Source organism: Hesperophylax consimilis, chromosome 8 (assembly GCF_061612785.1).
Source record: "Hesperophylax consimilis isolate HC1 chromosome 8, BYU_Hcon_1.0, whole genome shotgun sequence".
Classification (NCBI taxonomy): Eukaryota; Metazoa; Arthropoda; class Insecta; order Trichoptera; family Limnephilidae; genus Hesperophylax; species Hesperophylax consimilis.
Genome location: NC_142843.1, coordinates 30872405 through 30897836, shown reverse-complemented (window position 1 = coordinate 30897836; position 25432 = coordinate 30872405). Strand labels below are relative to the sequence as shown.

The following is a 25432-nucleotide window of genomic DNA, read 5'->3' as shown; positions in this document are numbered from 1 at the left end:
AGGCTAGTTGTTTGACAGATCTGAACTAATAACAAAACTTGAAAAAATCTTTCACAGAACTTGAAAATTAACTTTGAAATTTGAAGAATTGTTCAAATTCTCTGAAACAACCCGTCCTTATTATGTGGAAGTGTTAAGTCATTATTAATTTATTTTTACAAATTACGTATTTTCTATTGTTAGTGGTTAATTTTTTTTAAAGTTTACCTAAATTATTAAAAGGGTCTTACTAAAAAACGTGGTGAAAATTTTATTCAATTGATCGCGTATGTGAAAACCTTACTAATTGAAACGTAAAATATCACCTGACATAAAATAGTCCATGGAAAGATACATAAGATATATACTTTGATTATCCAGTCAAAGGGGATAGTTATCGTTGTGTAATCTTAAAATAATAATAATGCATCATCTAATTTCCAAGGTATTTCAAATGTTCTATATATTTCTTCATCTTGTAAAAGTCGTAAAAACAAATACCGTTTTAGAAACTAGATAGAATTGCCTATTAGATTTTTATATTCGAAATATATTTAATATTTATTCAATGCGTGCATAATTTATTGTTTAAAATCTTTTGTTTATTGGTGCTATGATATAAAAATATACGACTCCTTATATTCATATCAATAGAACAAAATAATGTAGCACCACCATACGAGTATAAGGACAGCCACTCAAAAAATACGTGTGTACGAATGAAATACCTACATGAACGGCCCGCTAAAGTATGTCCACCGAGCTCAGTTCGGTGAATCCACGCATCTTCCTCTAATAATTAATTTAAGGTCATCAATCATAGAAACGAGGGAGATAGGCCATAACCCATTATTAGTACGAAACAGTGCGTACAACTCGTGTCGCCAACATTGTTCACATCTACTGATTTTTTCTACACACCAAACGTCATTACTAGTTCGCGCTGACTGCTTTGATAATACCTAACATGACATTTGAAACCAGGTGGGAAAGTAGGTGGGTACTATGGTAGACGCTCATTACGAAATATGTATTTATATTGCTCTTGGGGCTTGGGTCCCACTCGGGCGTAGTGTGTTCAATTCCTCGGCTGGCTAAGTCCTCCATCACAACACAAGCAACATTTTCAGCTTACTGTGGTGGTAGTAGGAGATTTTCAAATATTGTGAGGTTATTCGTTACCCGGGAATGTTTGTCTTTCTTTTAAAAAATATATATATACATATATCAGCAAAAAAAAACAACGAAAAAAGTAATACCAAATCTAAAAGAGTACCGGTATATCATATTTTATTAAACAGAATGTTTCAACATTATAAAAAGCTGAATTACTTGATATCTCAAATATCAACAATGGAGAAAGTAAAGATGTAATAAGTACGAGGAACGAAATAATGTTTATACTACCCCATACAATATATTATTACGAGAATGTACACTATAGGTAGATACTCACATTGTAGCTGACATAAGAATTCGATTAATATTATATTACTTGTCATAAAAGAAATAATTGGTCGCGTATGTAATTAATTTAAAAATAGCGTTGGCAATAGTTGGACATTTATCTAAAAATTATTGGCTCTTTTGCTCAACGGCCGGTAATAAATAAAACGGAAATAAAATTCAGTATTTTATGTGGACACAACGGAGAGAGAGGAAGATTAATACAAATAAAACAAAATATAAAAATAACCGTAGGAGCGATTTTTGGCATATTATGCCAAGTTTGCAAACATATTTTGAGCGTTGGCTCGTCATAATGTGCAAAATATATATATAACCTAAAAATGTGCGATAAACGGTGAAATCTAGATGGATTTATTGGCTATAAACCGCAGTAATCAGTTTCTTATGTTTACGTATTAATATTTTGAGGAATGGTTTAAATTAAATAATATGGTAAATTTATGTGACACCAATCGCACGAGTGGATCACGGTTTTCAAAGCTTAGCTCTTAGAAATACAAAATGTTTAAGAAGCCAGGATTTTACTATCGGATAGTATTAGTATCTCAAAGCCTAAATCTTAATTAAACCGGAAATCTGCTCGTGTGACATCTGAAGAAGTAAAATCTATCCTACTGGCTTTTAACTTGTAACGTTAATTTTTTTTCCATATTGAATTTTAATATTTTTTTTATTGTATAGGATGTTCCAAAACTCTACACAGAGAAAACTTCTGATAAAAATTTATTGCTAATTTCTTAAGAATCTCTTAATTTTTTTTATTCCGGTTACACATGGGATGCAGGCTTTTAATGAATGAATGGACAGGTTTCTTAATAAACTATCATTAAAACATTAATTTGAGATTTCGACGTAAGAAAATTCTAATATTTTCGCATTTTGTCATTGTGTATCAAAAGGAAATTCTAATTCTAAAAATTCATATATTCGCATCTTGTCATTGTGTATTAACAGGAAAAATACAGGTGCATTAACTCGTTTTCCGATATATTATGAATGTACTGAAAGTTTATTAGGAAACGTGTTACACACTTTTAACTGAGAAAAATAAAACAAGACGCTCCATATTACGTGTTCCACACTTTTCAAATCTTAAAAAAAACCTTTAAAAAAATCCGGTAGTAGGTAGCTACAATTGACGTAATATTCATTAATTGCATGTGTGAAGTATACTTCAATACCCATCCGCTTTTTGATTTCCCGGTATTGAAAACCATTGCGATGTAATAATTGAATCCATTCAAAGAACATTAACCGGAATGATGGCATATCATGGAATATCTGATCAATTAGAGTCATACAAAGACCGCAGCTCCGGCACTGATTCAAAGGCGCCCGGAGCAGATAAAATATTGGCGCCTCTTGAAAAAAAAATGTTATGATACCTGTTCAATGCTATGCATTATAATTCTTTACGTGACCCAATACGATAATTTGGCTGTGAGCCAAATGGCACACGGAGCTACTGAAAAAAGGCCCCTTTTGAAAAAAAATAGTTTGGTTACAAAATGGAAGGAAAATGATTTTGTGGTCCAAGAAAGTTATCTTGTCAGTTGGAAACAAATAAATCATAACCGCAGTTCCGGCCTCAAACAAATGGCGGATGGAGCAGATTAAGAAAGGCGCATTTACAACATAAGTTATTTTCATCATTACAGAAGAAGATAATAATCATAAATCTAAACGAAACATGAAACAGAACAAGACACAGAAAAAAAGGAAACGGTATAAAATGGGAATCGAACCCAGGATCTTTGTCTTACTGAGAAAACGCCCCTGACATTAAATAATTAAGTCCCAATGGTCAAGTGGTTAGAGGTAGTAGTTAGGCGTTCTCCCGGTAAGACAGAGAATGTGAATTTTAAATGAGTTCATCGTTTGCATCATCAAACAATACAATAAAGTATTTTTAAAAGACAATAGAAAGACAAATATTAGAATATTTAGATTTTTATGAAACTTCAACTGGAATAACTTTTGATATATTTTTATGAACCTTTGACTGGAATCACTATTGATATATTTTTATGACTGGAATCACTATTTAAATATACATATATTTTATTTATTTTTTATTTAATAACCAATAATGTTAACAAAGATAATTCATACAATTATTTCATTAAGTTTTCACTGCTTTTGATTTTTTAATGTTTCTCTTCTATAGAAGCTGGCGCTTGTGTCTAAAAGTGGATATATTTTTGTGTCTAAGACTGGAATCACCATTGATTTATTTTTATGAACTTTTGACTGGAATTACTATTTATATATTTTTATGAACCTTTAATGGAATAACTATTGTTTTTTTTTTATGAAACTTTGACTAAAATCACTATTGATATATTTTTATGAACCTTTGAATGGAATCACTATTGATATATTTTCATGAACATGACTGGAATCACTCTTAATATATTTTTCAGTAAAGTAATTCCATAAATCCTAAAAAATGATATCTACAATTGCGTAAATAAAATTCCACAACTCACAAATCCAACATTTAGTCGATTTGTTTGTAAACACCGTCTTTCGAAGCTGTCAGTCAGGTAGGAATTATCATAAATAAAGAAACGTCTCGTGTTTTATTTATTTTTAATACCATAGGTACCTTTGGGCAATTTGGATCTTCTTTCAAGTTCACTTTGTGTCTCTTGAAATAACTTACTGCTTTTGCATTTCCTGACATTGATTTGTAACAAAATTTTGTACAACTACAACAAAATAAATAAGGAATTTCAGTGAAAGATATTACAGCTTAAAAACATATATTCACACAGATGACGTGTACCTGGCATTGGTCGGGATTGTGAATGGTTTGGATTAAAGTTTTGAGGTTGGTAATTCTAGTGTAGGTACCTGAAAACTTTTTTATTTAATATTTTTAAGGGGGAAATAATATTATTCTAAAAAATTGAAAAGTTTAATTTGTATACGTTTTTGTTTCACTTGATCGTGCCACGTCTTCCTCTGGCGTCCCCAACTTTTTATACTGCATTGTTACTATTAAAAAACAACAATATATCGACTTTTATTCTACTCCGTATCTCATTCAATTGCAAAGGTAATGCGTTAAGTCTTCCTCGGACATTGTAACATAGTTACTCTAATGTGTGGATGCGCCTTTACATTACGCAAAGTCAAAGCAGTTGGCAACACTGATCGAACGGAAACGAAGAACTGTCAAGATGGCAGCGGATGTGCTTTGACGTTTTGGGACCGTGGAGAGTTTTTGGGGGAGGATTTTGGAATTCGTATTGATTGGAGTTTAAGTAATTAATTTTGTTTTGCCCAAAGTTGGATGAATTGTTTTTTGTGATTAATCGCGTGATCGCTGCATTGCTGTAGAGTTACGTGGATTGTAACTAGGTCTTAATGTCGAAAGAAACGTGCGTGTTTTGAAACAAGGATGACGAAGGAGTATTGATGGATTCCACTTTGACGAAGGGAAGGAATCTCTTACCACAGTTGCGACTGATCGTTTAACAAGCGATGCATGTTTGTGGGACCTTTGAATCACAGGAGATAATTCTGTGATCTCATGAAGACAAGTTACGGGACCGAATTTTGAGGCGAATGTATATTGGCGCACTGTCTCTGAAAGACTTCATTGAGGGACCTTTTTCTGGATGGATATAGAATAGGACCCATCGTCGAGGAAGGGATCAGACATCTTACTTTGGGAGGGAAGAAGACAATACATCCTACGCATTAGAAAAACAAGTGTTCACAGAAAAAAATCTCTTTCTCTCGCCTAAATTTTACCTTCCCTTTGTTATGTAACACTTTAGTTTGACAAGAACTCCACTTTGGAATTGTGGTTCGTGTTGCTTATTTTTTTTAAACTAAAAATAAGATTTATGGACATTAGTGCTTTTTTTATTTTTTCATCCATAAAAAAACACTACACATGCAGACCACTCTAAAAATAAATAAATATCCAATATCCATAATAATATCCCTAGAAAGAAAATTCTGGTTTCATTTTCCGACTGAGCTGGAAAGCACCCTTACAATTTCCCTGACTTTTTCTGCCATTGAAACCACTCTCTAAACACTTCTGACACTAATAAGAACAAACTTTGAAATTTTCAGCGAAATCGGACCATTCGTTTTTGAGTCTACAGAGGACATAAAAACAAACATTCATTTTTGTATATGTAGATAAATAACACGTAGAATTATTAAAATGACATTTAAAAAACGATTGAAACCGTGATACACTTAAATGGCTACCTCACGTTGGCTGGCCGTATTCATTAAGAATGTGGACATTTTTGTGCCAACTTGCGCTGCGTATATTAATTACATTAAAATGCGCACATGGGTCACTACTGCAGTTTACAAATTATTTCACAAGACTCATTGTATTTTACAAATTTTACTAATTATTTTAATTGTATGTTTTTCTTACCGACCCAAGTGGGATTGACCTTCTAGTTAACCGACAAACTCGAGGTACGTGTGACGTCACGCGTACTCAGTAGAATTTCGATCGTTTTGGCGGGCTTTGAAAATGCAAACTTTGATCATTATTTTAACTGATAAATATGATATTTAACTTAGAAGATGAACATTCACAACGTAAAAAATTAAAAAATTACTGGAATTCCTCATCACCGTTATTTTTATATGCTTTATTTTGAAGATTTAAAAGCCTTCTTCGTCTGACGTTCTTTTTTATCGGATATTAGCAAATATAATGAAATCTTTATCCTGCAAGTTGGATTCCGGAATTGAAAGCATTTTTCATTTGTTTTTTTTTTCATAACGATCTCCATATGAAAACTACATTGGGATCCATTTGAAAAATCTTTGCTTTATACGATAATTATTTTCATACAGATATTTTTTTTTTTTTTTTTTTTTTTTTTTTTACAGTATTACCGCACAAGAGTCCCAACTGCTCCCGTCTGGAGCCAGTGAGACTATGGCATCCCCAATTGGGGTATGTTGTGAGGCTGAGGGTATTGGGGAGGGGAGGGAGATGGGAAAGAGGAAGGTGGGGAAGTACCTGGCTATTCAGATCTGGTCACCAAACACGGCTAAAGCCATTTCAAGCAACGTTTCAATTCTGAATGGTGGTCTTACACCAGGGCGATACTGAGAGTATCTTCCACTCTGGAACGTGCCGCAAATATACTATATATTATTTTAATTAATTAATTGTGAAATAACACAAATTAATCAAATAAAATTTATTTGCGCACGCCGGGTTCGAACCCGCGACCTTCGGATCTGTAGTCAAAAGCGTATTCCACTAGACCACGCCGGCCGTCAAACGATAGTTGCCATTAGAAAAGAAATAATATTTTGGGACAGTCTAAATCATCAAAAAATGGCAACACCTACTAGAATATACCAAGACATTACGTGAAAGAATCTATCTTGCCTTTGCCATTGCTTGTTGATGATCGAATTGCTAAATGTACTTACAATAATGAATGTTTAAATAATATTAAAATCCTAGTAATATGTTAATAATAAAGTAAAATAATTGCCATTTACGTGGGATTTTTATTAACCTCTGCTACAGGTTAAAACATTAATCATAGTTGGCTTTGAATACAAAGACAAAATGTTATGATTTCATTGAATCGCGGAGAAATTTCACTGGATGATCAGAAATGATGGAAATGCAAGTTTATCCGGAAAATTGCATTCTGTCTAGAATGTAGCTTCCACCGCTAGCTAAACTAGAGCATTCATTGAAATTTATGCAATATAGTCGAACATTCTCTATTAATATACATTATTTAATTTAATAGCCCACCAGTGCCGGATTTGACGCAGTTCTAAAAGGGTTTTAGCCCAGGGCCCTCAAAACATAGGCACACAGAAAAAGAATTGTGAAAATCCATAAATAAACACCCTAATACAACGCGTTACAGGAAGTAGCAGCCTCCGGGAACATAAATGTGGTGTCCCAAAGGGTCGGCACAAATAGAGAGGTATTTTCAAGAAAATACACTTTTGAAATACATGGCATTGGAAGAAATGATTTTCTGTTTACAAACAACATGGCCGATCCTTTTTGGGACCCTAAGTGTCACGTGCTCGAAAGCAAGAAAAAAAAAACAAAAAACAGAGGCAGCTCGTGATTTTGTGCTAGATTGAAATAATATGCAAATGAAACATTGGATTGTATTGTGTGCAATAACATTTATTTATTTAATATATTATTTATTTATATAGATCGCTATACAAGAAGTCGAGAGACGAAGATTTGCCACATTTATTTTAAATACCAGAAAACTTTACTGAAATAATTATCCATTATTTTCGGTTACAATACAATTTTTAATCTAAGCACTCCAACAGTCATGAGCCACCACAGGCAGAAAACAGATCTGAATTAAACAGGACAAGCAGTTGTTAAAATCTACGTATTTATTTACGGAACAACAGCGATCAAAGTCGACCAAATTTATTTTATATTCTAATGTTAATAGAGGTTAAAATCATTGTATTTTGTAAATTAACAAAACGATTTTGCTAAGAAAAGGGCAGGCAAGGTACCAATTATACAAAAACCTTTTATTGGTCCCGGAGTCCACATTCTGGTCAAATTTATACTAAGTACTTAAAAACGGAGTCAAGTAAAATAGGGCAGCCAGATCTAGATAACCCTTCACAACCAAACAGAGTGGTTCGTCAAATGAGCCTCCGGCCGAAGGGTGTTGAGCATTTAATTTATACGGGTTTTCTGCCTATTCCATTCTCAACACACATATCGAGAAGTACCTAGTACCTACCTACTTGCTGCTAACAGTTAGATTAATTTCCAAATTAAATAACCCACCGCTGTGGCCCTCGTAAAACCATTTAAGCGATTTCATCTTACTTACTAAATAACAAACCCTTAAGCCATTTTCCAGTTGGGGTAGGAAGAGTATGGAAAGCTTAACATTTAACTTGGCTTCACTTTTTGCATAACGACTAAAATACACTTTTCTGGTATTTCAACTCATGATTTGACCCGATTCAAGTTTGTGATTCGCTCGATGGTGCCATGTCTTCATGAGGCGTCTTCGACATATTTTTTCATCAATCGCATCATATATTGACGGCCGGCATAGTCCAGTGGTAACGCATTGGACTGCCATTCCGAAGGTCGCGGGTTCGAACCCGGCGTGCGCAAATAAATTTTATTTGATTAATTTGTGTTATTTCACAATTAAATAATTAAAATAATATATAGTATATTTGCGGCACGTTCCAGAGTGGAAGATACTACCAGTATCGCCCTGGTGTAAGACCACCATTCAGAATTGAAACGTTGCTCCAAATGGCTTTAGCCGTGTTTAGTGACTAGATCTGAATAGCCAGGTACTTCCCCACCTTCCTCTTTCCCTTCCCCACTTACCTTCAGTCTCACAACATCCCCCAATCGGGGATGCCATAGTCTCACTGGCTCCAGACGGGAGCAGTTGGGACTCTTGTGAGGTAATCACTATAAAATATATTTTGTTGACACTCGAAGTCATCTAAGCCTTCCATTTGGGATCGGGTGAAATCGTGCACTACTTACGCAGGTAACGATGTGGTTTATTTATTTATTGAATTCAATTTGTATAGTTTTGTGGTTGAAATTCCCGTTCAACACCGGCCGCCTGTTTTGATTTGTACAAAAAAAAACATCGTGAAAATTCAAGTTTTATTTTATTTCGTGAAGATCGGACAAAAGACATTAAAATGTTTTCCGATCATAATCCAAATACAGGGTGCGGCAAAATAGAGTGCGAAAAAGACAAATAAGTTTTGAAAGGCTATTAAAAAACGGCGAAACTTTCTGAAATGGGGTTAATTTTATTCTATTCGGTGCATTTTGACGTTTTATGCATCAAGTCCTGACGATGCTTCAGAAAGATGATGCCCCCCTGCAGCAATACATTAATGAAGGCGATTTCTGAAGTTTTCAGCCGCATTTTAGCACATGTCAAAAATATTTTCCTTCAGGTAGCCCCAAGAAGTCTCAAATTGCAGCCGGAAGACTCGCTGGTTGGCGACGGAAAGACGTGTGGATGGAAGTCCCGATGTTGTCCGGACCAAACCATGACAACAACTGAAAACGGCACGACCCTCCCGTCACAATGAGACCACTTCTAGGTTCCTGGAGGGGACCACATGGGATTACTGGCCCTTCAAAGCTGGACTGGCTGTTTTGCTTCATCTTGTATGTTAATTTGCCACGTCATGAAATTAAACCATATACGAAAAGGGGTTGGATTTTAGGAGATTTTACTAAATAAAGCATTTTTTATAGGCATGATACTTCATTTTTTCCCAGGCTCATAAAAAATGCTCTAAAATCAAAAGGTAAAGATTTGTTGTAATCTCAGTATTTAATTTAAAGAACTCTGTCTTTTTGTTGTAAAGTTATACATGGTGTCCGAGGGGTAATGTGCACTAACTTTGGGATGTGATTCTACATCATAGTACAAGTAAAAAATTATGAATAATTTTTTTAGAAATTTCAATGTTTCGAGTTAGTTTTCACGTACAATATTTGAATTTTTTGTATGGAGAAAATTATAATCTAAAGTTGAAAACTATTTTTGTAGGGAAAAAAACAACAGAATTTAAGAAATCAGTTATTTTATGTTTTTACTTCTACTATCATATAGAATCACCTCCCTAATTTTGTAGACTTTACCCCAAAAAGTAACAAAAAAATAACTACATTATGTCCATCAAATCGGAAAAAGAACTGACTAGAATTTTAAAAACATTGTTACTGAAAAAACTTCATCTAAACCATGAAATGAAAGTCACTGAAAACCCCCTATCCTAAACCTAGTTCCCTTCCGCGTAAATCTCCTAATGAGAAGAACTAAAAACATTATAGATATAATTTAGTAAAAACATTAAAATTATTAATATTTCTAGGCGATCAAAATTTCAATCTAAAAACATCTTTCTCATCAACAAGATTTTGTATTAGGTACTTCGCATTGCATCGCCATCTTGTTCAATAAGCTCACGGCAGCTGTGCTCTGATTTCCTCATTTGAAATGCTGCCCTGCGTAGTTTTACCATACATTCATCTTAAGATTTATTTTATATTGTACTCAGTTTACTTCCGACCTTCCTCTGTCACTTCTAAGTCTCAATGTCACACATCATTGTAGGTTTAAGAACCCTTTTGTGAACTGCTGGAACTTAACAGTCAACATAAAAGTGGTGAATAGTGGATTCCAATTTTATTATTTGAATAGGATCAAAAAGGGGAAATGATAGTAAACCCGCCGTTAGATTCATATTCACCGATACGGAAAGCTTAATCTACAATATATATATTTGCAATGAAACCAGTTCCGGATTCAACGTAGGGGCAGATTGAATTTGTGACCAGGGCGCAAAATCGAGAGGGGAGTTGGAAGTTGCACACAATTCCGACGATCAGTGCAGAAATAATGGCGTTAACTCAGAAACAAACAGCTAAAGGATTTTTCCAAGAGTCCCCCAACTGTCTCGAGCCAGTGAGACTGGCATCCACAATAATTTATTTATTTATTCAAACGCCATAAAATGGCTTTTACAATACGGTGATAATCGAATTACAAGCGTACAGTGGTAAGCAGGAAAATAATAGCAATAAATTAAAGAACAATTAATGTGTACACAAAAACACTATTGCAAGTTATGCAGTTAATAATATAAGAGCAGTAAGATAATGCATAATTCAAAATAAATATATACCAGTGTAATAAGACATTACATTAATATTGTTAGAATCCTCAATTAGGGTATGTTGTGGGGCTGAAGGTAGTGGGAAAGGGAAAGAGTTGAGAAAGAGGAAATTGAAGGAAGAATATTAGATATTCAGATCTGCTAAACAAGGCTAAAGCCATTTAAAGCAACGTTTCAATTCCGAAAGGCGGTCTTTCACCAGGACAATACTGAGAAAATCTTTCAATCTGGAATGAGTTTCAAATATACTAAATATTTGAAAGGAGTTAAATTTTTTAACTCATTACCAGAAAAAATTAGAAACATGAATGCAAATATAAACGAATTCAAAAGCCACCTTAAAAGTATTCCGAACAGTTGAACTGAATCGTACCAAATATAAACAAATATAACAACACCCCCATACACACAAGCCCTGCTTATTTATGGGGGTACATCGAATACTTATATTATGTAATTAATAACCTACTATATTGTGTAATTATATGATGTAATTGTTATATTATGTAATTCGTGTATCTTTTTTTTACTAATAAAAAAAACTAAAAAACTAAAAAAAAAAAAATTACTTTATATGTGTAATTCGTGAAATAACACAAATTAATCAAATAAAATTTACCCTCCACATTACAGTTAAAAACCCCTTAAAACACTATTTAGGTTTATTATTTTATTCATATCATTAATATTCGTCATGAACACTTATAAACATATATATTGTTGTATATTGCATTATATAGGTTAACTACATTTGTTCTACGTCCATTTTTATATATTTTTTATACTTGTTACTTAGTTTGGCTTTTATATTTGCAATTAGTTCTGCTTTTTATATTTTAGTATACATTCACTAAACACCATCTTTGAACATTTATAATTGGTCTGTTTCTTTTCCATCATCCGCCGAATATTAAATTAATATTAATACTGTTTATGGTCTATAAAATAACTAAATAAAAAATTGCAACCAATAGCACGAACAGGGTGATTCTGAACTACAAATAATTATATAATAATACGTATTATTATCTCAATTGTTTGAGCTTTATTCACATGGTCATAAATACAAAAATTGAGATCATAAACAGATTGATCAAAATTGGAAAATTATACTTTTTCTCGCCAAAATGTGAAGCATTTTCATACAAGTGTTTTAATTCATAAAAAGTTATATTTGAACGGAATCCCATTTCATACATTTCTTAGTAAATATAAACTGACCTAGCCACTTATAATAAACTACATAATATATTATTATTCTACTTTGAGTGTGAAATATCGTAACTCTGGCCGTGCCAGAAGCCTTCAAGCCGAAATGAAACGGCGTACGATATTATTTGGATTGGTTTGTGGGCTTAATGATGTTCTACCGCAAATAATTAATTTAGAAAATATAGTTAGGGGCCTAATGTTTGTGTACGATAGGAATGAGTATGATATTGAGTGGCTGCCGGCTGCTGTGGTGTAGTTGCTGGTTGCTAGTGTAGTGGTGTGACAGGCGATCGACTATCCGCTACGAGCTTTCCACTATTCGCTACCGAGCAACATGCTACATGCTACGTGCTACGTGCTACGGGCTACGGGCTACGGGCTACGATAATAATGATTGGCTACAAGCCGCCATCTCCGTGGAGTAATATCTACGCGTTTGAACAACACCTCGATTTATGTTGAAGGTTTGATTTGGGTCACGAGGTTTTCTGTTCGATTCTCGCCTCGGCGATAGATACATTATATTAAATGTGAATACCACACAAGAGTTTCAACTAAGGCTTTAAAAATATAATGTTATACAATTTGGGAGGCGGGAATGGATACCGCCATCCCGGGAACCATTCTTTGAATAACCAACACTTCTACCATAGTCGGTCGATACGTTTGGTAACTTAGCAAGGGTACCTAGGTTCATAGGGTGAGGTTTGTCCAGGTCTTGGTAGCGGGTACATCTGCCCACGAGGGATGAATTCATAATATGTCACTCCTGGACACAGTGGTCCCAGATTCCTACCCACCCCTCATACTTTTTTCCTTCCCAGAACTTACTCTCTTCCTTTTCTTAAGGCGAAGCTTAATGATTAATCTTTATAACGAATTGGTGTACATTATGAATACTAAAAAATATGCTTTAGATAAATTGAAGGTTCTCCTATCATTTCGCTTGAGTATACAAATAAAAAAATAAATTACTCAATAAAAAATATAAATGTAAACTACTAAAAAAAATTTTTTTTCAATAGAAATGTATGAACATGTAAAGGAAATAACTTAAAAAAAATATTGCATTATAGCTAAGATTATCTGTGACAGTTTCACTTGATTAACTTTATTGCTTTCTTTTACAAAATAAATAAAAAACAGTTTTGTGCTTGAAATCGAACGTTTCTTGACTCCGTTTGTCAAGCGATTTGAATGCCTATTACCTACAATATAAGGTATACCAAGAATATACACATTTTAGGCTTGTAGCTTCTCTTTAACAGGCCCTCCATACAGGATATCAAAGGACGACGTAGGCCCTAAGACAAATTATTTTCATGAGGACATCCAAAAATTATAAACATAAATTTTTTATGTGAGACCGAACAACAGTTATAACTGCTCCCAACCGTCGGGAGCCAGTCAGTCTATGGCATCCAAATTGAGGTATTTTTTGAGGCTGGAGGTAGTGTGGAGGGGAAGGAGACAGTAAAAAGGAAGGTTGGGAAGTACCTAGTTGTTCAGATCTGGTCACCAAACACGACCAAAGTCATTTCAAGTATCGTTTCAATTCTGAATAATGGTCTGACACCAGGGCGAAACTGGGAGTATCTTGCATTCTGAAACGTGCCGTAAATATACTACATACTATTTTAAATGAGTAATTTGTTAAATAACACAAATTAATCAAATAAAATTTACTTGAGCGCGCCGGGATTTCAACCCGCGACTTCCACCGCCGTCATTCGTACAAAATATAACGTTTCTTTTCGTTACAGAAAGAAATGCTATAAACCCATAGATTAGTAGTTATTACAGACCTTGTCACAAAACATAACATGTGTTGAAAAGGGATTAAGTTGGTTTTCCGCTCTGAGTATCAAACTAAATCCGTTAAAATGCTAAATGAGCCCACCGGGCTGTTGTCAGACCCTTATTTTGTATTTGGGTTTTTCCACTGGGTGTGATACCTACCGATTTATTCAAAATATCATTATTGTACATAAAATATATTCTGAACAAAGGGTTTAGCTTAAAGGATTTTCCTATTTCTTACAGGTATGCTAGAAAATCAGATGAATTGAAAATTTCATGAAAACACGCGCAGAGTAATACAAATAAAAGACGGTAAATAAGAACATAAAAGAGACAATAAGTAAACTCGACAAAAGAACAAAAACACATTGATATATGTAAATGACTTAATAAAAAAATAAGCAATAAAAAAGTAATTTTAATGAATCAACAACCGTTTATTACCTATCCAGTTTCAACTGTACAACAAAAGTTGTTACGCTTCTCGTATTTATATTCATCTTACGCATACAGTGATATCCAAGTTTTATTACCTTTAATGTCTCTAATCTCCAAATAGTATAAAATAAAGTCACTATCCGCGTCTGTCTGTTTGCGCGCTAAGTTCTTTTAAATTTCGCAATGGATTTCGATAGTGTTTTTATTATCATTTAGAGAATTTCTTCTGGAAGGTTTGTATAGAAAAGAAAGTAGAGAAAATTCGAGCAAAGCTGGGTTCATGTCATCTAGTTTTAGGTACAACTATCGGACGTGCCTCCGGCATTGCTCGGGGACTTATAAATGTTTTAGGGTACAGTATTAAGGTTGTGAGGCCTCTTTAATATATACAATTCTGTAGTACGTTACTTTGGTGTATCTTATAAGGTTTGGCCAGCGTTAGCAATATATGCACCCGAAAAGATTTTTTTACGACTTGATTACAAAACGTCAACTTTCTATAAATATAATATGCATCTTTTAAATAAATAAATCTTTCGGAAGAAATTCTCTAAATGATAGTTAAAACTTTATCAAAATCTGTTGTTTACTTTAGAAGAACAAGCGCACTAACAGACAGACGCAGATAGCGACTTTATTTTAGTATAGTAATAAAGTTAGAGAAAAAGAAAAACAAATTGTCTTGAAAAATAAATTAAGTTCCAGCGTAATTTTGAGTTTTGTAAAATTACTCCTTTGGATTGACTTTACTGAATTTAAACTGATCTGGTCAATAAACACGGCTAAAGACATACACCAGGGCGATATTGTCAGTATCTTCAACTTTGAAACATGCGGCAAATATACTTCATTTAATTTTAAATGATTAAATAGTGAAATAACTTAAATAAATCACATAAAAAATAACAACCTGCGTCCTTTGGATTGCTAAACAAGATACTTAACCCTTCAATCACGAAGGTCATCAAATACCGAATATTATTGCAGGATATCGTTTTATTGACTTATACATATGTTACAGCCGAAGTAATAAATCCGGATATTATATATACTATCCAGCCATTTATAATGCCTATCCAATTTAGACAAAGTAATAATTGACACAGAATTAATCACATTAACTAGCAATTTTATATAATGTCTTCGAGGACTTGCATAAAGTAATAAAACAAGTAGATATAGGTTAAGATTATAAAATTATATTTCAATTTGCCTTTAATTTATAAAGTGAATTTAAACTAGGTTGGGTTATTGTAGCTTAGGTTAGGTTAGGTTGGGTTATGATAGGTTAGGTTAGGTTCGGTTATCATAGGTTAGGTTAGGTTAGGTTTGAATAGGTTAGGTAAGGTTATGATAGGTTAGGTTAGGTTAAGTTATTAGGTTAGGTAAGGATAGGGGGGTAACAAGTTAGTTGGACCGTATTTATTACTATCGCTAACTTTGACCCGATATTATGAATAATATCCGGAAGAAGGTATCATAAAGTGATTAATTTATTACATTGACTAAACAATTTTGTTATTATTTATAATGACCAGTCATTATGTATAGTGGCTATTTAAACACTATGACTGTAACATATATACTAAGGCAATCTTGACCGGACACAGGTCTATTGACGGCTTGCACCTTGCCTGGCAAGACTATTGACGGGCAAGACAATTGTTCGGCAATTTACAATAACAGGCGATTTATCTTGTTCGTTTAGCAACACTTTTATAAAACGTATTAAATTTTTTTTGGGTTGAAATAATTTTGCATGGCAACCGTTTTACTATTCAAGAACATTATTTTATCTAGGAGTGATTTTACCATGTTTATTGGAATGAAATATAATTGAAATAAAATATTCTTGTTTCTTGAGTATTGGATTACGGGTTGGTGTTTTCCTGCAACCTTTGAAGAAATTATATACATTAAAAAGATCAGTGAGAAAGCGGTTAGAAACATAATACATTTTAACTTAAAGGTTACCATTTCTTCTGTAACAGATTGCTTCATCTTATAAGATTTGACAAAAATATTTCAGATACTCCTTGCGATGGCGGCGATAATATTAAAATTGACACAACGATTTATGAAAAAAAAAAACATTTCCAAAAAGCTTTTTCTATTATGTTTTTGAAACACGAGCACAAATCTTCAAATGTTTTTCGGTCTTGCTTATTTTTCCAGATTACACAATAAAAGTAAATCTCAAAAAGGTTAGTAAGTAGAAGATTGTACGCACACGGAGAAAACTTACTGTGATATGAAATACTGTTAATTTTTTAAAAATCTGCTCAAATTATCTTGATTAAAATGGAATTACGGGCCTATTACGAATAAATTGAAAGTGTTCGTAACAAAGTTGATACTTTTCTGATGTCAACAGCAATCTTTTATGCGGACAGCGGAACACATGTTCATACAAATACTGATATACTTATATTGTAACATGTCGTCATGATATATAATAGGAAAAGAAAACGTATTCTCGATACATTTCGAATGACTAATGTTTTATCGGGAACTTAGCACGCTGTCACTTTTTTAACAGGACCATTTTTCTTCGTGCATCAAAACATTATACCGGCATGATTTGGTCTGTTCGAAGTATTTCGCATCTATAATATTTCCAGCCAAATAAATTTTCTAATCAAAAACACAAGCTTTTTTATATCACTTTAATAAGTAGTAATGAAAATTAGCACAGAAACTATTACTTAGTAATTTTTCTGTTTAGAAGAAAAACTGTATCGAAAAATACGTTATTAATTCATTTAGGTAGGTACCGTACATTAAAAAATACAGTCGGTACAAAATTACACATATTTCACGAAAGCAGTGACGTTAATTGTGCGCCGACCGTAAATTTATTAGACTTAATATCCTAAAAATAATACACCGATATAATTAGTGACTCTCTTTCGTATTGCGAGACTTAATCCCCCCCTTCTCCCTTTTCGTTTCCAAGACATAATGGATACGATTAGCGTTACGAGCTATTTTCCATCGGCCATAGGAGACGGGATAACTATAACACTCAGCCAGTTATAATAGGCCATCTGCTACGGAATCAGAAAGGCGGCTTTGTACTACATGAGATTCACTCTATGCTGTAGGCCACCTAATACAGCCTGCGAACTTCCGTAGACTAAATCTAAATACCGTAGACCATCTGATACAGTTTTAAAAGCGAACTTCTGCAGGTAACTAGACAACTTGCCATAGGAACATGATATAATCTACATGCTACAGACAACAAGCTGCTGGCTGAAGGCATGGACCACTCCCCATAAGACATAATTCTGGCCGTGTGCTGAAAGCAACTTCCTGCCATCTGACAGACTAAAGGCAAACTTCAGAAGGTTTCTGGTCACTTGCTACAGTCTAAAGGCAAAGCTCAACTATTCAAGGAACACCCGGACACAAGATCACGGTACAGACTTCGTTGCGTACTACGGGCAATAACTTGCCGATTTTAGGACAGCCGATTTTTATTTTTATTTTATGTAAATACTGTACAAGATTCCCAATTGCTCCCAACCGTCTGGATCCAGTGAGACTAGGACATGCCCAATTTGTTGGGGTATCTCGTGAGACGGAAGTACGGAGGTAAAAAGATGTGGTAGAAGAAGGTGGAGATTTACCTAACTATTCAGAACTGGGCGCCAAACATACCATTTAAAGTAATGTTTCAATTCTGAATAGTGTTCTTTCACGAGGGTGATACTGAGAGTGTCTTCCACTCTGTAACATGCAACAAATATAAGAGCACATATTATTTTTATTGAAATAATTGTGAAACAACACAATTTAATTGAATAGAATTTACTTTGCAAACATTCATATCCTTCAGATCCGTAGTCGAGAGCCTTAACCCTATAAGGCTAAAGGCAAACTTAGAAGGCTCTAGGGCACTTACTACAGACTAAAGGCAAACTTCCGCAATTCATGGACCACCTGATACAGGATCAAAATACAGACTGCGTGCTGCAGCTGTGCACACTATGAACCACCCAGTACAGCTACATTGTTGAATTTCATTTGCCAGCGCCTCCGATCTCTGACCTTTTCAAACATCATTTCAATTTCTAATTCAATCAAGTGAATTTAATGGACAATTTTGATAACCGGAACGTTTCAATTATTTTCACCCTACAATTTTTGTAATCAGAATAATGCGAGTGAATTCCATTGTTATAAAAAGAAAAATGCTTTGATTGGTAAGAGCTTAAGGATTTGGTCATATAAATATTTCTATAAAAAAGATCATTTGTAAATGGGTATTATTCGGACAATACAAATCATAATCTAAAATAATACCTGACTTAGAAGCTTTACTTTATAAGATCTGAAATAATATTAATTTAATAGAATCTCAGGACAATAATTTCTCAAATTTGAGTTTTTTGTATTGATAATGTTATTCTATTGTTATTTGAAAAATATTTGGGTCTCAAAGGGTACAAAATGGGTTAGACAAAATGTAGTTAAAATCACTCACTTAAAAAAAAACACAAAGGATTAAGGGTCGACGTGAGCGAGTGCATAGACTTAATGTATAAGTTTGTGTATGTAAAAGTGGATAAGTGTGGGGATGTGTGTTTGCAGAGCCGGCTCTGAGCGAAACGATGTCTGGCGCGAGTAAAATGTTGACGCCCATTGACAAAACCAGTAGACGCCTAATAATATTCGAATAATTTGTATATTTGTGTAGCGCTGTTTTTGCAAAAAAAATAATTTCAAGGGCGACGTGTTAAAACTATTAGGTGTCAGGTATTATCAGCGCCTCGGCGCCTTTACAATTCGGCGTCCGGAGCGGACTGCTCCAATTCCGCCCGCATAGGGTCAGCCCTGTGTGTGTGTGTGAAAGTGGGTAAGGGTGTGTGAGTGTGAAAGTGGGTAAGTGAGTGTGTTGTGAAAGGGTTCAATACCAATAGAGGGTTAATACGCGCACATCCATTACCGACCCAACGGGGGTTGGGGGATGAAATATGCAGTTTCAGAAGTTTGCCGAGTAAAGAGATTACGGCAGCTTGGAAACTAAATAACACGCTGCAATTTCTGGAACGAAGATTTATCTTTGCCTACTAATTACGAGAGTTTTTTTGATACTGCTTCGTCCAAGCTTTCAAGAATCTCTCTTTTCTTATTTAAGTCACTACTAAAAACAAAACTTATTTTTGGTTCGAAAATTATGTGATAACTTGGAAATATTTCAGATGAACTATTACATACAATGAAAATTGCTTTTATGATCAAAATCTCCTACTTTTTCTATAAACCATATTAAACAATAAAACCAAAACCATTTTTGGTTATGGTTTTAGTGTATAATATGTCAAATTAAGTTTTTTTTTAAATGATCGCGAAACGTTTACATATGTATGCCTGAATTGCGCTAAATAAAATAAAGCACCTTTTTGGGTAATGGTTTTTTTTTTGGTTCACTTTTAAAAAGTGATATAAAATCATTAGAAACGATGAAAAAAAAATTAACCTAACCTAACCTAACCTACTTAACCCAGTTAATAAAGTTTTTTTTCATCACTTTCCATGACTTTATATAACTTTTTTAAAGATGTGATGATTTATCCGGTCACCGTTTATTTCCTGCGTAAATCAAAACAGGCGGCTGGAATCAAACGGGAATTTAAACCTTATTGCTATCTACGTGAGGAGTGTTATTGTTAGCGGTCCGATTCTAAACGTTGCGGGACGTGGTGTTTTAAAGTATAATATCTGATGATGAAATTTTATAAGTTTTAGAGAGAAATCTGTCTAAACTTCATGACGTAAGAGTTTTCATTCGGCTCGTCAGTAATTATTATTACTGTTACGCGAAATGCACGTTGTCTCAGTATATTAATCCACAAGCATTTCCTTTATGATTTTCCCGCCTTTCAAAGTTTTCAATTTTTAACGAGAAGGTATTTCTCAATACCTTTTAGTCATATATAAAAAATATCACGCAACAAAGGAAAATGATTAAAATAATTATTCACACAGGAGAATTTACAATCATAAAGTTAGATAAAAAGAATACAAGTTTAAAGAATAAACATTCAGAGATATATCTAATGCAATTATTAAAAACATTTGGATAAAAACTTATTATGTGTTATCAAGATAAAAATATTTAAAAATTTTTTACTCTCAATGATTTCTTTAAATATGTTTGTTTGTATTTCGATTTTGTTGTCTTGATGAATGTATGAATGAAATGAAAGTGGAAATTAACTCACTTCCCGAAATTAGATCGAGCTGAAACTCAGCTGAAAAACTCGTCGTCGATGATGATGAGTTCTATCAATCACACAAACACACGCGGACATGTATGATTTTATGATATTACAGCAGATAAAGTGCAAAATAAATGTTGATCCTTCAAAATTTGGATTAGGCTCAGTTGTTAGCGAGGTTGACTCCAGGCCCTGGAGAGGAATGTTCAATCCTCAGTCAATCCAAAATATTTCAAAACACTAATAAAAATCGATGCATTATTGTAAAAAACATTTTTTTTTAAGTTATTTTTTTTCATTGCTATTTGGAGTAAGTCGAAAGTAAACATGTAGTTTTATATATAAATATATATAAGGGTTATAAACAGTGGAAAATAATTTCTAATATTATTTTGGTTATCAACAATAAAAAATAATTTCTTAATTTTCAGTGGTTTACAATTGGATAAAATAAAGTTAAAAATTATAAACTGAAATTATCAGGAATAATATCTTCACATAAAAAAATGTTTAGGTATGCTTTAAACATAGAATATGTTATAAAATGTTGATATCATTGGTATTTATTCATTTGCTATTATTACAATAGAATAATTTCTCATCTTAATGTTAAAGTAATAATATGATGAAATGCTTGAATGCATTCACAACACTGTTGCATAGTATGAATAAATTACACCTTGGATTATTATGAAATTTGATCAGTATTACAATGTGTTTACTTGCATTGAAATCAATGTACAGGTGTAATTGAATATAGTGCAAATATTCACCGTATAAGTACAAACATCAATTAGGTCAATACTATAAAATGTAGCCTGTGAAAGTTGTGGAAATACTGGAGATTTAAAAAAACATTTTTCCTGGCGGTTTTCTCCGCTACCTTCCTTTCAGGGAGGGGAGGTACCTTCCCCACTTCAACAACAAAGTCCTGCACGAGGAGCAAACTCGAAAACCTCTTCCTACTTAAAATTCCCGCCGTTACACTAATATAAGCAGTGGAAGAGTAGCTACCTTACTCGAACCATAACATTAATATGTATTATTATTTAGATAAATAAAAATTATAATTTGGAAAGTTTTTTTTTGAGACTGTTGGTTCATGTAGAGAAAATGATGAAGGGAAATGTAGCAGGAGTCAGGAGCCAGGAGTTAGAAGCCAGGAGGTACTCACCGTGCACGGATCGCAGAAAGCGGCAGGAGATGAGCTGACAGGTAATTCGCGGAAGACCTGTAGCCACGGTTAGTTCTAGTTCTCTCCAACACTACACACACTTCTCACGTTAACAGACGTTTTCACTCGTGTTTACTTTGTGGCTCGCGCAGTCGATGGTCTAGGAGTGTTGGGAGCGGGCGGGAACCGTCTACCCCCGGAGTCAGGTCCGGCGAACTGGCAACTGGCGGATTGGCAGCCGGCGGGCGGGGCGGGCGGGGCGGGCGGGTGGAGGGCGGCGTGACGTCAGCGGGCGGGCTGCGCGCGTCGCCCTGAACTCCTTCAGGCCCGTCCCGAGCAGCGGGAACTGTTGCTACCGTTTAGACGAGTATACCTACTAGCGGGATGTACGAATATCATCCCTTTAACCGTTATATTCAATTCTACTCACATTGGTTCGCGTTGGTTACATTCAAATCGACCTCAGACCGTTGATTACCGCGTTGGCGCGCATTTTGGGTTTTGAATCAAAATGATGGTGATCAAAAACATGGAATATTTCAGATGCTTCATTTGCCAAATAGAATGAGGCTGCCTTTACAATATAGAATTTTTATTAATCTTGTCCAATTCCGCTGTACGCTTAATAAGCAAATAATAAAAAATAAATAAACAGCAGTTTCAACTTAATTACTAAAAGAATTTCCATTTTTTTCTCAATGAAAGTTAAGTTGGAATAATAATATTACCGAGTTTTTTTTACTTATATTCTAAACTAGAGATAACTTGTAGTTTGTAAACATTAGACCTCGCATAAAAAGTTAAGTTTCTAATGTTATTTTATTCAATAAATCAAAACTAAAATTTCCCATGAAATCTTAAGATTTGTAAGTAGGTATTTAAATACCATAGAAGCGTCGCAATATCAGTGACAATTCTTTTTTCAAACTTTCTTCAAGGTACAATAATATTGAAAAAATGTCCAAATGAACACGACGATTTCACAATAAACTTTTTATGAGACTTGATTCTAAATGCACGAGTAAATGGAAATAACACAAATGAATTAAATAAAATTCACTTGCGCTTGCGGGAATTTGAACCCGTCACCTCCGGATTCTTTGCCGAGGATCGTAACTACTTAACCACAAAGGCGTCAAAGGCGTTAAATGATAGCTGGTCAAAAATTAATCAAACACTGAAACGGGCCGACTTGAGAACCGGTTAACGTCAAAAGCGGTTAACGGTGACCATTCAAATGACGACTTGTGCCTAATTCAAATGTTACAACTGGACCTTTAATTGTTGTGAAGATAACTTCAATTTACTGCCAACAATCTCAGTTGGTAAAATCTCAATAGTGATAATATGAAATATATAAATAATAAAAATAAAATACATAAATGGAGCCAACTTCCACATGTCATCGATTCTAATCACATAAAGCAATTTGAGGCTCGATTGGATTCTTATTTGGAGAGAAGAAAGGATTAACTTATATTAAATTTAAAACAACTCGATTACTGTTAAACTTATTGTGAAATCAGATATGAGCGCATCAACAGAATGCTGCCTGATCATTACATAATAATATTATTTATAGGGATGTAACGATACCGATACCTCCCCGATATATCGGTATCGGTATCGTTTTTTTTTTTTTTTTTTTTAAAGAAAGACAAACATTCCCGGGTCACGAATAACCCAACAATGTTTGAAAATCTCCTACTACCACCACAGATAGCCGAAAATGTTGCTTGTGTTGTGATGGAGGACTTAGTTGATATATAACAGCCGATATCAAGCGCGAGAAACGAACAACGCGCGCGACGATGCCGCTCTGTCGTAGCTTTAGATGCCCAAATATTCGATTTAACCATGGCGCTACGAATATAAATTCCCAAAATTAAAAATGCTTGCGCAATAATAATTGTCCTGTCCAATGAGCTTAGTGGCTTCAGAACGTATTTTTTCAACTGCAGGCCTGATACAAAATGATTTGCGTAACAGATTATGTGCTAAAGTAAATTTTAATTACTTTATGTATCTTCCTTTTTTATAACTATGTGATTTATTTCATTCCAAACAAATAAATGCTTTATTTTCAATTTAATTTCTACATTTTTTTTATTATTTTTCTTTCACACTCCTGGGGGCAATCAATATTGGCATCACTATCGGTATCGCCAATAATTTTTGTTAAGAATCGGTATCGGTATCGTATCGGCAAAATCGTGTATCGTTACATCCCTAATTATTTATTTGCTTTCAAGTACCTATACACATAATATATCATATTTTTTTGTAATTTTTACATTAACCGCACACAGGAGGCCCTCAGGAAAATAATTTCTCTCAGGGCCTATGTCATCTTTCTCTGGATGCTGTGTAGAGGGTCTTTTTATGGAAAGGAAGGAGATCTGTGAATGAAAAAGGTATGAGGGGTAGGTAGAAATCTAGCAATCAGTGTGTCCAGGAGTAACGGACGAATGATCTCTCCCTCCCGCTGCGGCGCAAGGCGATGGGTCAAGAGAAACCAGTCGGAGAGGTCAAAGGGTCTCCTCAAATCAGCCTCTCTCGATCTGCCCCACGCCACGCAGCTGAAGGCAGGCACATCCTGAACACACCCCAAGAATTACTAAAGTTAAATTACGTTTACGTCATTGACAAATACGTCATCAAAGGATTACACTGCTTTATCAGATACACAATCTACCAGTTTGAAACACTACCTACCTTTAGAAGAACTATTCTTCGAAAAATAGATCATAAACAGTGTAAACGTGCTAATATGATTTAAATTGAAAACAAAACGTACACTACGATCGCTTTTCGTAATTTTACCGTGTTATTAAAAATAATTGCCCCTTTTGCATATTCTGTGTACGCTTGATGTAAGAGAGCTTATAAACGAATTATTCTGATCAGGGTATAGATTCTCCAATCCAGGCCGCTTACAATCGCCAACGAAAGTACATACATTTGTCGACATTCTTATTCTTGAGTCTCCTCCAAGGTACACACTTACATAAGCCAAACGTCGAAAGTCATTCCACTCGAAGCGAGTGGGTCGAGCCACTAGTTGTTCGAGTGGAATGACTTCGTCGAGAATCGAGACCCATAAGATGAATATACATGTTGCTACAAATAAAAAATGGATTTTTCTAAATCGTCGCCAGTGTCACCAGAAATCATATTTATTAATTAATTCCTGGAATCAGAATATCACAATATTTTTTTTATATGTTCTGAAAATCTACAGTTTATATTTTATCAATTTGTACATGTGTAGTATAGCCAAAATTTAACCAAATATCGATTTCTTCCTTGTGACTGTACCTCTAAAAAGATTTATAAGATTTACAACAAAAAAGTGCTCGTGGAATGTAAGAAAAACATTTATTTTATGTAGCTTATCCTGGTGTTATTGAAGATGTCATATTAAGACAAGATATTATGATAA

General features: G+C 34.1%; 1 protein-coding gene across 1 annotated transcript in view; it reads right to left on the bottom strand.

The window, feature by feature from the left end:
* LOC149421874 (5-hydroxytryptamine receptor-like) overlaps nucleotides 1-22188 on the bottom strand; it is a 186402-nt gene extending 164214 nt beyond the window's left edge. Inside the window, exon 1 of the mRNA XM_089634123.1 lies at nucleotides 21991-22188. The gene's annotated coding sequence lies outside the window, so the exon portion shown is untranslated. The remainder of the gene's footprint in view (nucleotides 1-21990) is intronic.
* Nucleotides 22189-25432: the final 3244 nt, after the last annotated feature.